This window comes from Erpetoichthys calabaricus, chromosome 1 (assembly GCF_900747795.2).
Source record: "Erpetoichthys calabaricus chromosome 1, fErpCal1.3, whole genome shotgun sequence".
NCBI lineage: Eukaryota > Metazoa > Chordata > Cladistia > Polypteriformes > Polypteridae > Erpetoichthys > Erpetoichthys calabaricus.
The window spans coordinates 229,990,967-230,004,201 of record NC_041394.2 but is presented as its reverse complement, the minus strand read 5'-3'; the positions used below and the strand labels follow the sequence as shown (position 1 = coordinate 230,004,201).

General features: G+C 37.4%; 2 protein-coding genes across 3 annotated transcripts in view; both read left to right on the top strand.

Moving 5' to 3' along the window:
- Window positions 1–916, top strand: part of LOC114659714 (proton myo-inositol cotransporter) — a 503,513-nt gene extending 502,597 nt beyond the window's left edge. For both annotated transcript variants that reach the window (XR_003717583.2, XM_051935138.1), the window contains exon 12: window positions 623–916. The gene's annotated coding sequence lies outside the window, so the exon portion shown is untranslated. The remainder of the gene's footprint in view (window positions 1–622) is intronic.
- LOC127528083 (uncharacterized) overlaps window positions 1–13,235 on the top strand; it is a 532,584-nt gene that overhangs the window by 484,594 nt on the left and 34,755 nt on the right. The gene's annotated exons all lie outside the window — the stretch shown is intronic.

Genomic DNA, 13,235 nt, shown 5'->3' with positions numbered 1-13,235 from the left:
CCAGTCAATTGCCTCATTAGTACTCTAAGGTCTGTAATTAGCTCCAGTGCACCTGCATCCATTATAGTATAAAAGGAGCCTTAGTACAGAAAAGGGGAGGAAAACAAGAACAATGAAGAAAGAGAAATTAAGAAATTAGAGGTTAAAAAAAAAGGTGAAATTAATTTAAGTATATTTGAAAAAAAAAAGCATCATCGTCTAACTGTTAAAACATACCTCCACCTGATAAAACAGTCTAGGAGTAAAACTGGCAGAAGTTCAACAAAACAAGCACATGAGTATTTTATTTTAAACAATTTCTTCTGAGTATTAGCTAAAAGTCTTGGAAAATAATGAGAACTGGTACAAATACTTTCTAATTGGCTAGAGTACTGAAAGAATTTGTTGTCAATAAGTTATTTGGACAAGGTAATTTGGCAATATTTGTTTTGCTGCTTTGAGAACTGTAGAAGCAGTTTTTTAGCATTTACTACATCGAGCAGTCCTATTAGTGTTCTGAATGAAGATCTGTGCTATTTCTTATGGTCTCAATACTTGTAAACTTCCTAAAAAATCTGCACAAAAAAACCCTGAAAACTGTGAAAGGCTTGATTCAATCATCTGTATCTATTCTTCTCTCTAGGTTATTTTTTCAGTCATCAGAAAAGAGCTGGAGAAACTGGGACCTCTCTCCAAAAAAGATGTTGCCAATTGCTACTGTAAATGATAATTATGAATGCAGATTGGAGTGGGTGCTGAAATGTTTTCTATAACTTGGACAAAAGAAGCTTATCATGAATGGGAACCCAAAAAACAACCGCAATCAAGACAATCAGCTGAGTGTCAGTCTCATGTTTATTTGTCATATGACAAACTATAACCTAGACTTGTAATATTGATGCAGATGGATTTCTTCCAATAAAGTATATAAGCAGGATCCCATGTTTAAGAATTTTAAAATCAGTTTGCATTAAACTTCAGTCCAGTTAAGTAATTCTACTAGGTCATCCATTCACTTTTAAACCTGTGTTTTTCATTACAGGCTTTGGGAACATCATTTTTAAGAATCAATTTGACACAGACTTTGCCAGACACAATTGTGTATTCACTTTCGTCAATCTAATTTAAAGTCATCTATTATTTTTTACTCTTTGAACTAAAAATAGAAACTATAAAGTTTTTGGAAATATTTAAAAAAAAACAGAGGCACAACGTGTAATCCTTACATAAAGTAAAGCTCAGCTGAGCTCAGCTACAGTATACTGAAATAATGGCACACATACTGAATCACTGTCAGACACATGGCAAAGTTTGTGCAGAGAATATGTTATAAGCTAGGGCAGAACATAACAATTGATGGCCGTTATTTCTGATTACTGTATATACGTTTAAGTTCTCCCGTGGATTTGTCGGGGCTTGATTTTGCCATATAATTTCTGGTATTTTATAATGTCGGTCGTATAAGTCGAATGCGGAAAACTCATGCTATTGGTACAAGAGATTATGATATGCTAATGCCAACCTGAGAGAGTTACCATGGAGCACACTGCCTTTTTTTCTATATGGGTGCAGCAAACCTCTCTCTCTCTTTGTCTCTCTCTATTGTGCCTACAATGACCACACGGTAATACCCAAACTATTCTGAAGGAATGTTTGCACTGATTTATGTTTTTTGTATCTCACACCCTCATAACACCTTTATCGTAAGAGCATCCCTTATCTATGATGGAGCGTTCGATCAGAAGAAAATATGAAGCTGGTTTTAAATTAAACATTGTTGAAGTAACGAAAGAAATTGGTAACTGCACTGCTGCAACAAAATTCAATCGTCTGAGAAACTGATGCGAGATTGGAGGAGGCAATTTTTAAAAAAAAAAAAAAAAAAAGTAAGTGTTGCATTTTTGAACGGGCATATTTTATGATCGATTTTTTGGGTTTCAAGACCCGACTTATACATGAGTATATACAGTACATGTTTATTAATTGTTTTTGGCCTTTCAACTAGTACAAGTCATGCAAACCCAATGAGTCTGTTGTCAAATTTTAGATAGCTGCAGATCTAAGTAACAAATGTTTACTAAATGCTATTCCCTATTTGGAAAAAGAGATCACGTGACTAACTAGGGAATGACAGTCTGTGACTGTGGTGATGTGACTCGTAGAGCCTTTCACTGGCAATGACAGAAATGTCATGGCTGACATTTTCATATTACTGTCCACAGTAAATAAGCATCTTTCCAAAGACAGTACCAGATGCGATGATGTAGATGCAACAAAACAAAATTGAACGAAGTGCCACAATTTTGTGTGTGAGAGCTGCTCACAGATCCTAAAATTGAGTGTGGACTGCTGATGTGGACAATTTTATAACCAGTTGATCATGCAATCTGCTGTACAGATGCATACTCTGTGAAAAGTGTACATGTGGCTGTAATTTTTAAAAATATTTAAACTGAAAAATGTTAGGTTTGCTTTTTTTTAATTTCTATTTTATTATTGAAAAACAAAACATTACAATGTCTGTAGTACTCATACAAGTAATAGGGGCAAGTCTGGAGCAGTATGCGTAGCTATGATCTTAATGGGATGTCATAAAGGAGCAGAAATTTGTATTAATTCTGTGGATTGCTCTTATCCTGTCAAATTTCCCCTTTATAGTGCCACAGGATAACTTTACAGCAGATTGGTTGTTGCTGAATGATAGTCCAACTAGGGTGGCCTGTAGGCAGAAAAAGTGGCCATAATCTAAATGAGATGTCAATTTTAGATGTATGCAGTTCTCCCATGGACAACTATATTTCGCTTTCTCAGGGTAAAGGTAAAATTTATAGCAGCAACTTGAAATAAAATCTGGGCGATGGCAGGAAGCACAGCTGTGGTATTTATCACAACAGTAAAATTATCAGTAGACAGATGTAAGAAATTCCTGAAAACCCAAAGAATCTTTTGCTGGTTTCTGTCATTTTGCCATTTTTTATCACTTTAGCTTACCACTTGAAACTCAGTCAGAATCATACTTTCTAAATAAAGAAAATTTGTTAATATTGCCAGTACTGTTAGCAATGGCTATTTTGTCAAAATCTCTCCAAGATCGACATACAAAATGTTACTGTACATGAAAATACAAAGAAAAAAAATCAGTGCACATTCTACCATAAAACACTTGTCAAACACACAGTTACAGAACAATGCTCTATTGGCAGAACAGTACAAAGTGATTTTTTTTATCAGAAAATTGACTCCCCCGTTTCATTTATAGGAAAGCTATTGAATTCCATACCTAGAAGCTAAAATCAATGGCGAGTCAAAGTTTTCACTTTGAGTATGACATTCAATCAATTCAGAAACTGTAATTCTCATTCTTCAGAGAAGTGTAAGGCCATTTTCCACATCCTGAGTTATGAACCAACGCTATCCCAACAAAAAAAAAAAACAAATGGTTTATGAAACGCCTGTCCAAAGTGTAGTTTTGAATCTCACTGAGACAACGTAGAAAGGCATGACACAAGCAATTTATGATTGTAAACCCACACATATCCATCCATCCATCCATTTTCCAACCCGCTGAATCCGAACACAGGGTCACGGGGGTCTGCTGGAGCCAATCCCAGCCAACACAGGGCACAAGGCAGGGAACCAATCCCGGGCAGGGTGCCAACCCACCGTAGGACACACACAAACACACCCACACACCAAGCACACACTAGGGCCAATTTAGAATCGCCAGTCCACCTAACCAGCATGTGGGAGGAAACCGGAGCGCCCGGAGGAAACCCACACAGACACGGGGAGAACATGCAAACTCCACGCAGGGTGGACCCGGGAAGCGAACCCGGGTCTCCTAACTGCGAGGCAGCAGCGCTACCACTGCGCCACCGTGCCGCCCCCACACATATCACATAGTTTAAATATGAAAAAAAAAATGAGTATATCACCAATATCGAGTCAAACCAAAATAAGCAGTACACCTCTAAATATATCATTAATAAATGACTGAAAAAATGCCTGGAGTAAATCCGTAAGGCAAGAACCTATACTCATACTGTCTAGTAGTGGTATTTCCATTTGTTCCATTTTTTTGATTCTAACAAGATTATATGCACTGAGAAGATGTAGTTTGTTAAAAAATACTTGAACCTGTTACTTGGTAAAGCAATCAGGAAATTAATTTAAAAAAACAACTTTTTATGGTTGTCTTGTTTAGTTTTACATAAATTGGTACTTGGCCATAAAAATCCATCTCTCTTCCGGACAAAGAAAAATCCATCTACCACAGTACTGCTGGACAGCTTCAAAAACCTATTTTGAAAATCCTTCCTACTATAAAGATATCCATTGCTTTAGTTTCAGATAGATACAGTGCATAAATATTCCCTTTAGACAAAGGAGCACCAGACAATAGATGCAATCTTACTCCCTATTGGGAGGTAGTTTTAAAGATTTCTGTTTACTGAAAAAATCACCGTAATCTGTACTGTGGAGGCAATGTTTCCACTGAAGAATACTGAAAAAGCAAGGGCGTACTTTTTTGTACACACCTCTCAATCAAAGGTACATATACCTTTAGTCATGAGAATCCTAAATTAGCTTTAGTCATGGGAATCCTAAATTAGCTTTATTTTGGGGGAATCAAAGATATAAAGTCTTATTTTTTTCATATGAAAATGCCCAGTTTGGACAGTAACAACTGAGGGATAAACACAGCTACTTATTTACCAATAATAGCAAAGTCAGATAAAATCTATAATTTTATTTTTGGAGAAACCTTAGCAATACCTAATTAAGTCAACCAAAACTGAAACAAAAACATGTTCGGATATCAAAAAAGTTATTAAGGGGTGCTGATATTGTTAAATGTTTTTGGCAGTGACACATAACCTTTTTTATTTTGATGAATCCCCTTTAAAAATGCCAGACATTGTTTTTGTTCTCCCAAACATTTAGGCCAACTTATTCTACCCTAAACCACCACAATAAAAACATAGCACTTGCAATAAACTTGAACTTGAACCCTGGACATGTTATTCTTGGTTACTTTTTTAATGTTCCTAGAACAACAATCCTCCCTGCCATGCCAATCTTCCATAACAGTATGCAGCTGATCTAACTCCACACTCTCTTTATTCCTCTTGGGGTCTTTATTTTATGCCTCAAAATGATGTACTGCTACTTTAAAGGTATAGATTATTTGTTATTTAGAAAAGTAAAGGATTGAGAGATGAAAGGGGCCAAAATTGTCAAAGTAGGCTGCAATCAAGACCAGGAAAACAAAGAATAAACCAAGCCCAAAATGATAACCCAAAATCAAAGTCTGAGACAACTAGCAAAGTTCAAAGAGTGAAGGTCCGAGTTTGAACACTGTTTGAACCCAGGACCATAGATAACATCACTGGGATGACCTAAGCAATGAGGACACAAACAGTCAACAGTAGGTAAATAAGCTCTTTTATTTTTAATTGGTCAATCAGGGGTTCAAATACCACTAAATCCAAAAAAAATGTTGTGCTCTTTAATAAATAAATAAACAAATAATCAAATTAAAACAATCCAGAGCCACTGTACTTCCTTCTAAAAACCGAGTTCTCCTCTGCTTACTGCAAAAGGGTCTCTGTAACAAGAGGAGATGTCCACCAGAAGGCACAGTTAAATCAGGCTCGGGTTCCCACCTTCAACCCTAGGCCTTCAGCGAGGAGCTGCACCAAGCCTTGCTCCTCTCTCCCATCGCCATACCCTATCCTCACATGGGAGCCCACTCTGAGTACGTGGTTGCTCCCGCTTCTTGGACCTGTTCCTCATGCACTGGCCACATGTTGGTTTTGGGCTCAAACCCGACCACCTGCCTCCACTCCGCAATCAAACTGGCACCTCTATTACTGTGCCATTCTCTTTTTCAATTTAACCTCCAAGTCTATTTGTGGCTTCTTTTCTTTCTCCATGTTCTCATGATTCCTGCCCGGGCTTCTTTTATCCTTCATGTGGGTGCAGGTTCTTTGATCATGGATCTCAGATTGCTATTGAGGCAATTGGCCTTTGCACACATCCACTCATGAATGCTTGGCTTAAATGAAAGAGGACAGTGAGGAAAAGGGAAAAGCAGACTTAAAGATAGCAGTTCTGGAAACGACATTAATGCTGAATGAATATAGAGAAACCTGAATACGGAGTAAGAATGAAACAAAATATTGAAATCATGTAGGATATAAAGGATGCATTATAAAAGTTTAAAGCAAAAATCAGGTAGCGAACAACAGGTGATAAATTACTTGCAACAAATTTTTAATACATTTTATGGGAATTACTAAAGAGCATCGAGTTCTAGACCACTCCCACAGAGAAGTTGATTTGAATGCATGTTTTTTGTCAGAGAAACAATTCTGGGAGACTATATGTTGTGCTGCCTCAGAAGTAAAGTGTCAGGCATGATAAATATAATGATATGAGCAAAAACTGAGAAAATGTAAATAGAATTTCACAAGACTAAAACAGGTGTATTTAAATGTTTAACTGAGTTTGATGGTCAACTGTCCTTTTCTTAAACCACTCTAAAAAGTTAATCCAAAACAACAGGAATCGCACATGGTATTTTAGCAAGTCAAAATATAAATCACAGATGATGTACACTATTTATTCTAAAACATGGAGTGTTTGTTAGGAGTCATTGATTTTATTTTCACATAAGTAACCAGAACAATAAGATTTTTGTTCACGTTTGGAGTCTGACCTAAACCTGTTACACAGAAGACCATTGTCGGGCTACGCTTTAGGCAACAAAGCATTTAAGAAACTACCTACATTTAATTTATCCACTGACATGTTTATTTTTGATACTTGTTGATCTGTATTTTGAAGACGCACCCAATTTAAAATATGCACTCAACAACACAAGAAATAAGTTATTGAAAAAAAAATTTTTTAAATCTAAATTCCATGATTAAGTGAATTCAATAATTGTTTTACTTCTAAATTGTATTAACAGATTAGTTTTGTCCAGAATTACTATTTAAAGAATCCAGAATAGCTATTCTAGTCCAGAGTAACTATTTAAAAGTTACCAAACTGGTATTCCACATTATGACATTGTGCATTAAGGTTAAATATCATATAGAGTATACATATAATGTACGTATTTTAGTCACCTGAACAAATTGTTTGTGACTGATGGGGTTCTGTGTCAAGAAAAGTAAAAGTTTTATTGTGATTCTCTGCTTCTTCTCTACAATATAAAGCACAGAATCCATTAAGATCTTCTTCATAGCCTTTGATTGCACCACCAAAATGGGCAGATATATCATAATAGTCAACCTCAGGTGTTTCTTGAAACCTGTAATTAAAATTATAATCATTTAAGCAAAGAAAAGTTAATTATTTTAAACATAATTAATATTTAATGTCAGTAGCTATATTGGTAAATTGATCATTTTAAAAAAAGATATTAGATTACTCATTACCCTTTAAGTTTTCCCTTAAATTTCATAAAAATAAACCATCAGCATGGCACTGCCAGATCTAAACACTAGCGTGGAGAGTTGCTCGTGTACTGAAATGACTTTAGCTGCAGGTGGAAGTCCCATTTTATTTATGGTGGCAAGCAGAGTTGTGTTGCGGTGCAGTAGTCTATTAGCCAGCAAAAGTGCTCTGAAGAAACTTTCTGTTGTTACGGTTCTGCCTTTGTCCAGAAACGGCACCTATAAGCCTTATGACCACAGACTTGGAAAGTCTTTGCCCTGGGTTGCTACTCAAAACACAGATGTCGAAAAAATGTTACCAGATGTCCTAAATCGCAGCAAATCTGTAATTTTTCACACTTTCTGCACGGTTGTCTTTTTTGTCAAAGTGCAAATGCCTCATGATAGTCTGATAGTGGTCACGAGACATCGCATCTTTGATTTCCGGTACAACAAATAGTTCTGAGCAGGCATCAACGACAGCACCAACTGTGGTCATCGCTGCTCTTGTGAAAAGAATGGAGATAAATGCCATTAACTAAGAGAGGGAGAGGCAAGTTTGTTGTACCACGTGAACTTCACTGACAGAATAAAACTGAATAATTAAAAAAAAAGGGCTAACTTTTACAAGTAGCCAAAATTTACACTGGGTGTTACAGACTTATATCAAATGTATGTTTTTATTATATTATAGTAATAATAATAGTAGCTCACAACTCAAAGTGTGGAATGACCGGACTTGAACCCGGAACCTTTTTGTTATAAGGCAGCAGTTCTTACGTCTGCACCATCCAAGAATGCATATCAAGTTTCTGTCAATTGACATTTGAGCTTGGGTTTTTAACTCATTGACAGCAACATGTAAATTGAATTTTTTCTTTGGTTTCTGTATATTGTTGAATAAAAGTGCAAGTGTTTATTTGATATTTGGACTAAAGTCTTCACACATTATACACTTCGCGTCATTATTAGTATAACATGGAAAAAGTTTCTGTTTTATGTATGTGTTCAGAATTTCTTGCCTCGAATTTCCTGTCATCCTACACTTACACATGAAACATATGTATTCCAAATAACAATACATTATTTACACTATACAACTCCAGGCACCACACACCCAGATAAACACACTTGAGCTGAGAATTTTGCGACTGACTTCAGTTCCGTCGGTTCAGGTGGAATAGCAAGCTGCTTGTGCTGATTGACACATTTGCAAAACAAAAGATGCAGATGAGGAGAGGTGCGAAGGAATATAAGGTGGCCCAGGTTTACAAGTTTTTTTGTAGGCTTCAGGGATTCTAGTGTTAATGACATGATAACTGCCACCAGTTCTGAAGGCTGTTACTCTAATCCTTGCATTAACTTGACAATGGGGCAATATAATGTGGCTCTTTAAAGAATTTCTCTTTTTATGCTGTGGATGCGCTATCAAGAGTTCTGCATGTTCTGACAGTTTTGAAAAAACATAAAAGTACATGTGAATGTGACTATTTTGCTACACAGCCCCATTGTTGAGTTTGCCACCGATGCTTGCCTGCCCAATGTCATAAGAGTTTTCAGATGTTTCAGTAAGGATATCCTTCAGAAATCAATGCGAGAACTCCAAACCCCCCAACAACGTGCTTTAAACTCTGGGGCAGAAAAAAACACTATATCATCTCACTTCTCTTCCATCACCCCACTTACTATACAGTGGTGTGAAAAACTATTTGCCCCCTTCCTGATTTCTTATTCTTTTGCATGTTTGTCACACAAAATGTTTCTGATCATCAAACACATTTAACCATTAGTCAAATATAACACAAGTAAACACAAAATGCAGTTTGTAAATGGTGGTTTTTATTATTTAGGGAGAAAAAAAATCCAAACCTACATGGCCCTGTGTGAAAAAGTAATTGCCCCCTGAACCTAATAACTGGTTGGGCCACCCTTAGCAACAATAACTGCAATCAAGCGTTTGCGATAACTTGCAATGAGTCTTTTACAGTGCTCTGGAGGAATTTTGGCCCACTCATCTTTGCAAAATTGTTGTAATTCAGCTTTATTTGAGGGTTTTCTAGCATGAACCGCCTTTTTAAGGTCATGCCATAGCATCTCAATTGGATTCAGGTCAGGACTTTGACTAAGCCACTCCAAAGTCTTCATTTTGTTTTTCTTCAGCCATTCAGAGGTGGATTTGCTGGTGTGTTTTGGGTCATTGTCCTGTTGCAGCACCCAAGATCCCTTCAGCTTGAATTGACGAACAGATGGCCGGACATTCTCCTTCAGGATTTTTTGGTAGACAGTAGAATTCATGGTTCCATCTATCACAGCAAGCCTTCCAGGTCCTGAAGCAGCAAAACAACCCCAGACCATCACACTACCACCACCATATTTTACTGTTGGTATGATGTTCTTTTTCTGAAATGCTGTGTTCCTTTTACGCCAGATGCAACGGGACATTTGCCTTCCAAAAAGTTCAACTTTTGACTCATCAGTCCACAAGGTATTTTCCCAAAAGTCTTGGCAATCATTGAGATGTTTCTTAGCAAAATTGAGACGAGCCCTAATGTTCTTTTTGCTTAACAGTGGTTTGCATCTTGGAAATCTGCCATGCAGGCCGTTTTTTGCCCAGTCTCTTTCTTATGGTGGAGTCGTGAACACTGACCTTAATTGAGGCAAGTGAGGCCTGCAGTTCTTTAGACGTTGTCCTGGGGTCCTTTGTGACCTCTCGGATGAGTCGTCTCTGCGCTCTTGGGGTAATTTTGGTCGGCCGGCCACTCCTGGGAAGGTTCACCACTGTTCCATGTTTTTGCCATTTGTGGATAATGCTCTCACTGTGGTTCGCTGGAGTCCCAAAGCTTTAGAAATGGCTTTATAACCTTTACCAGACTGATAGATCTCAATTACTTCTGTTCTCATTTGTTCCTGAATTTCTTTGGATCTTGGCATGATGTCTAGCTTTTGAGGTGCTTTTGGTCTACTTCTCTGTGTCAGGCAGCTCCTATTTAAGTGATTTCTTGATTGAAACAGGTGTGGCAGTAATCAGGCCTGGGGGTGGCTACGGAAATTGAACTCAGGTGTGATACACCACAGTTAGGTTATTTTTTAACAAGGGGGCAATTACTTTTTCACACAGGGCCATGTAGGTTTGGATTTTTTTTCTCCCTAAATAATAAAAACCATCATTTAAAACTGCATTTTGTGTTTACTTGTGTTATATTTGACTAATGGTTAAATGTGTTTGATGATCAGAAACATTTTGTGTGACAAACATGCAAAAGAATAAGAAATCAGGAAGGGGGCAAATAGTTTTTCACACCACTGTATATTCCATGAGCTGCAGACTCTGCAAGGGATAGCAAATTTCAACACACTAGAGAATTAAAAAAAACAGCTTGTACAGTAGCTAAGTATGGAGCTGTGTGTTTATGCAGTGCAACGGGTGCAACACAAGTTTGTACAGTGCACCAGGTAGGCTAGTGCGTAAGCGACTTAGTTGGGCATGGGTAGTGCTGGTAAGGTGGGGTTATGGAGAGTTATCCACTGTTTGCTTCGGTACTGTAGCAGTGCTGTTCTTTAGGTCCGAAAGCTGGTATCAGTACAGAAGTCGAACTTTTTGTATCGACTTAACACTAGTACATCATAAGCTGCTCACAGTAAGCGTATGTCATTTCAGATTTGACCAATGTAAATGCTGTGGAATGCATTATTACTTATTATTCTTCATTATTTAACAAATATCTTTACTTTAAAATCTCTATGAATTTTTTTAACCTTAGCAAGTTCTTCAACACCACCCACACAAAAGGTAAGCACCAATTTATAAAAAAGTTTATTTTATGAGTTGAAATTAAAAGATTAATGGAATATTGATGCTGTTCTGTGCTGTGGCTGTACCAAGTGTAATTGTGGGCACTGTTTTGATTTGGTTTATAGTTATTATTTTATTTATGTTGACGGCTGGGGACCCTACCCAGCCGGGATGCCTGGACGGTCCCCAAGAGAGACGATACCTCCCCAGGGCCACGAGAAGGCAGCTGCCCCGGTCTGCTTGTGGGCCACTGGAACGGAGCTGGGACGCTCATCCCTACGGGAGGACATGGCCACCGCCAGGGGGCGCCCAGACAGTTATGGAACCCTGGATGGCAGCACTTACGCCACACCAGATCCTTCTAGTTGCTATTTTTTTTTTTGCAAAACAAAAAGAAATATTAATATGCAGTATTCAATTAACCTGAAAGGAGCATTTTTTATTATATTACTAGCAAAATACCCACGCTTTAAATACTGCTTTAAAATTTTAAATAATAAACTGAGGGAAAATATATCAATAATTATTTGTTAAGGATCTCTTTGTATACCATGTTGTCAGTTCGCCCCTCCGGTTGTAATATGACCAAGCTGTGCGCTGAGCTCACTCTTGAGCATGCAACGTATAGTTGGCCATGTGAAAAGCAGATCAAGAACGGCAAGACTGCGTCAGCCTCGGAGCTCAGCTTGGAGCGAAATGAAGTAAATGAAATGAGGTGAATGGGAGGGGAGATGATCACGTGACTCTCCCACCCCCCTTAACTCTCCATCCCCCCACAAACACACAAAAACAGTCTCTCGGATCCCAACTCTCCTTTCGCACACCGCGTCTACTAAACACTAAGAAACACTAAGCAGAAACATTAAAGGAAAAAATACTATTCAGTAAGTAGCGCGTCTACTAAACAGTAAATCAGTAAAGGAGAAAGGACTAAACACTAAGGGAAAAGAACGACAAGACCGCGCCAGCTGCGGAGCTCAGCTTAGAGCGAAATGAAGTGAATAAAATGAGGTGAATGGGAGGGGAGATGATCAAGTGACTCCAACACCCGCCTTAACTCTCCATCCCCACACAAACACAGTCTCTCGGATCCCAACTCTCCTTAATATATATAGATTATAAATGTTTTTGTGTGTGATTTTTAGTTTGATTCTTCTAGTCTGATGCTGTTTATCAGTTCTTATGATATTAACTAAACAAAAAAGTATAAAAATAATTGCTTTATTTATGGATTTATTTATTTTGCGTGCCTGTGAAAAGCAGGCTCTTGACACTCCTGCTTGCATGGTGTACACTCAAATGACTATGCAAGTTTATCATTTGTGAATCTTTTACAACAACAACCAACTTACTTAGTAAACAAATAACTCTGGTTAAATTTCTTGGCTCAAAATGCTCATTTGCTTTGATACCAAAGTATTGCTAAATTGGTTAGAGGGGTTTCTTCTTGGTCACCAATTTCTAAATCTGACTTTTGGAATAAAAATTTACACCAATATGGCCATTGGAATAATTCTTAACAACATAAGACAGCATTCTCAAATATGCTTAATCCAGTTTAGGTTTAGAGATGGTTGAAGCCTATTCTGGCAGTACTGTGTGGAAGACCACCAACAGGCCCTCTCACGCAAACACCAACACTTACACAGGGGCCAGTATAGAATCATGAAATAACTTAACCTGCACTTTTTTGAGGATGAAAAGTTTGGTTACTAAAGGAAAATTTATTTGGTCATGAAAAGAACATCCAAACTCTGTGAACAAAAACTGGGCACAGGATTTGAACCCAGGAGGATTTCTGATGCACTGCTGTACTAAAATAATAACATTTGTTTATACAACATTTTCCAATACAAAGTATAAATACATTTGGTTCACAAATGGTAGTAAGTGGAAAAAAAAAAAAAATCAAATAAACTAATTGTACTAATTGTATATGTATATACACTACTGTATCTCTCATGTGTCAGCATACAAATCGGTTTAAAAAATGCCTTTATTTCTTTAAAAAAACAAAC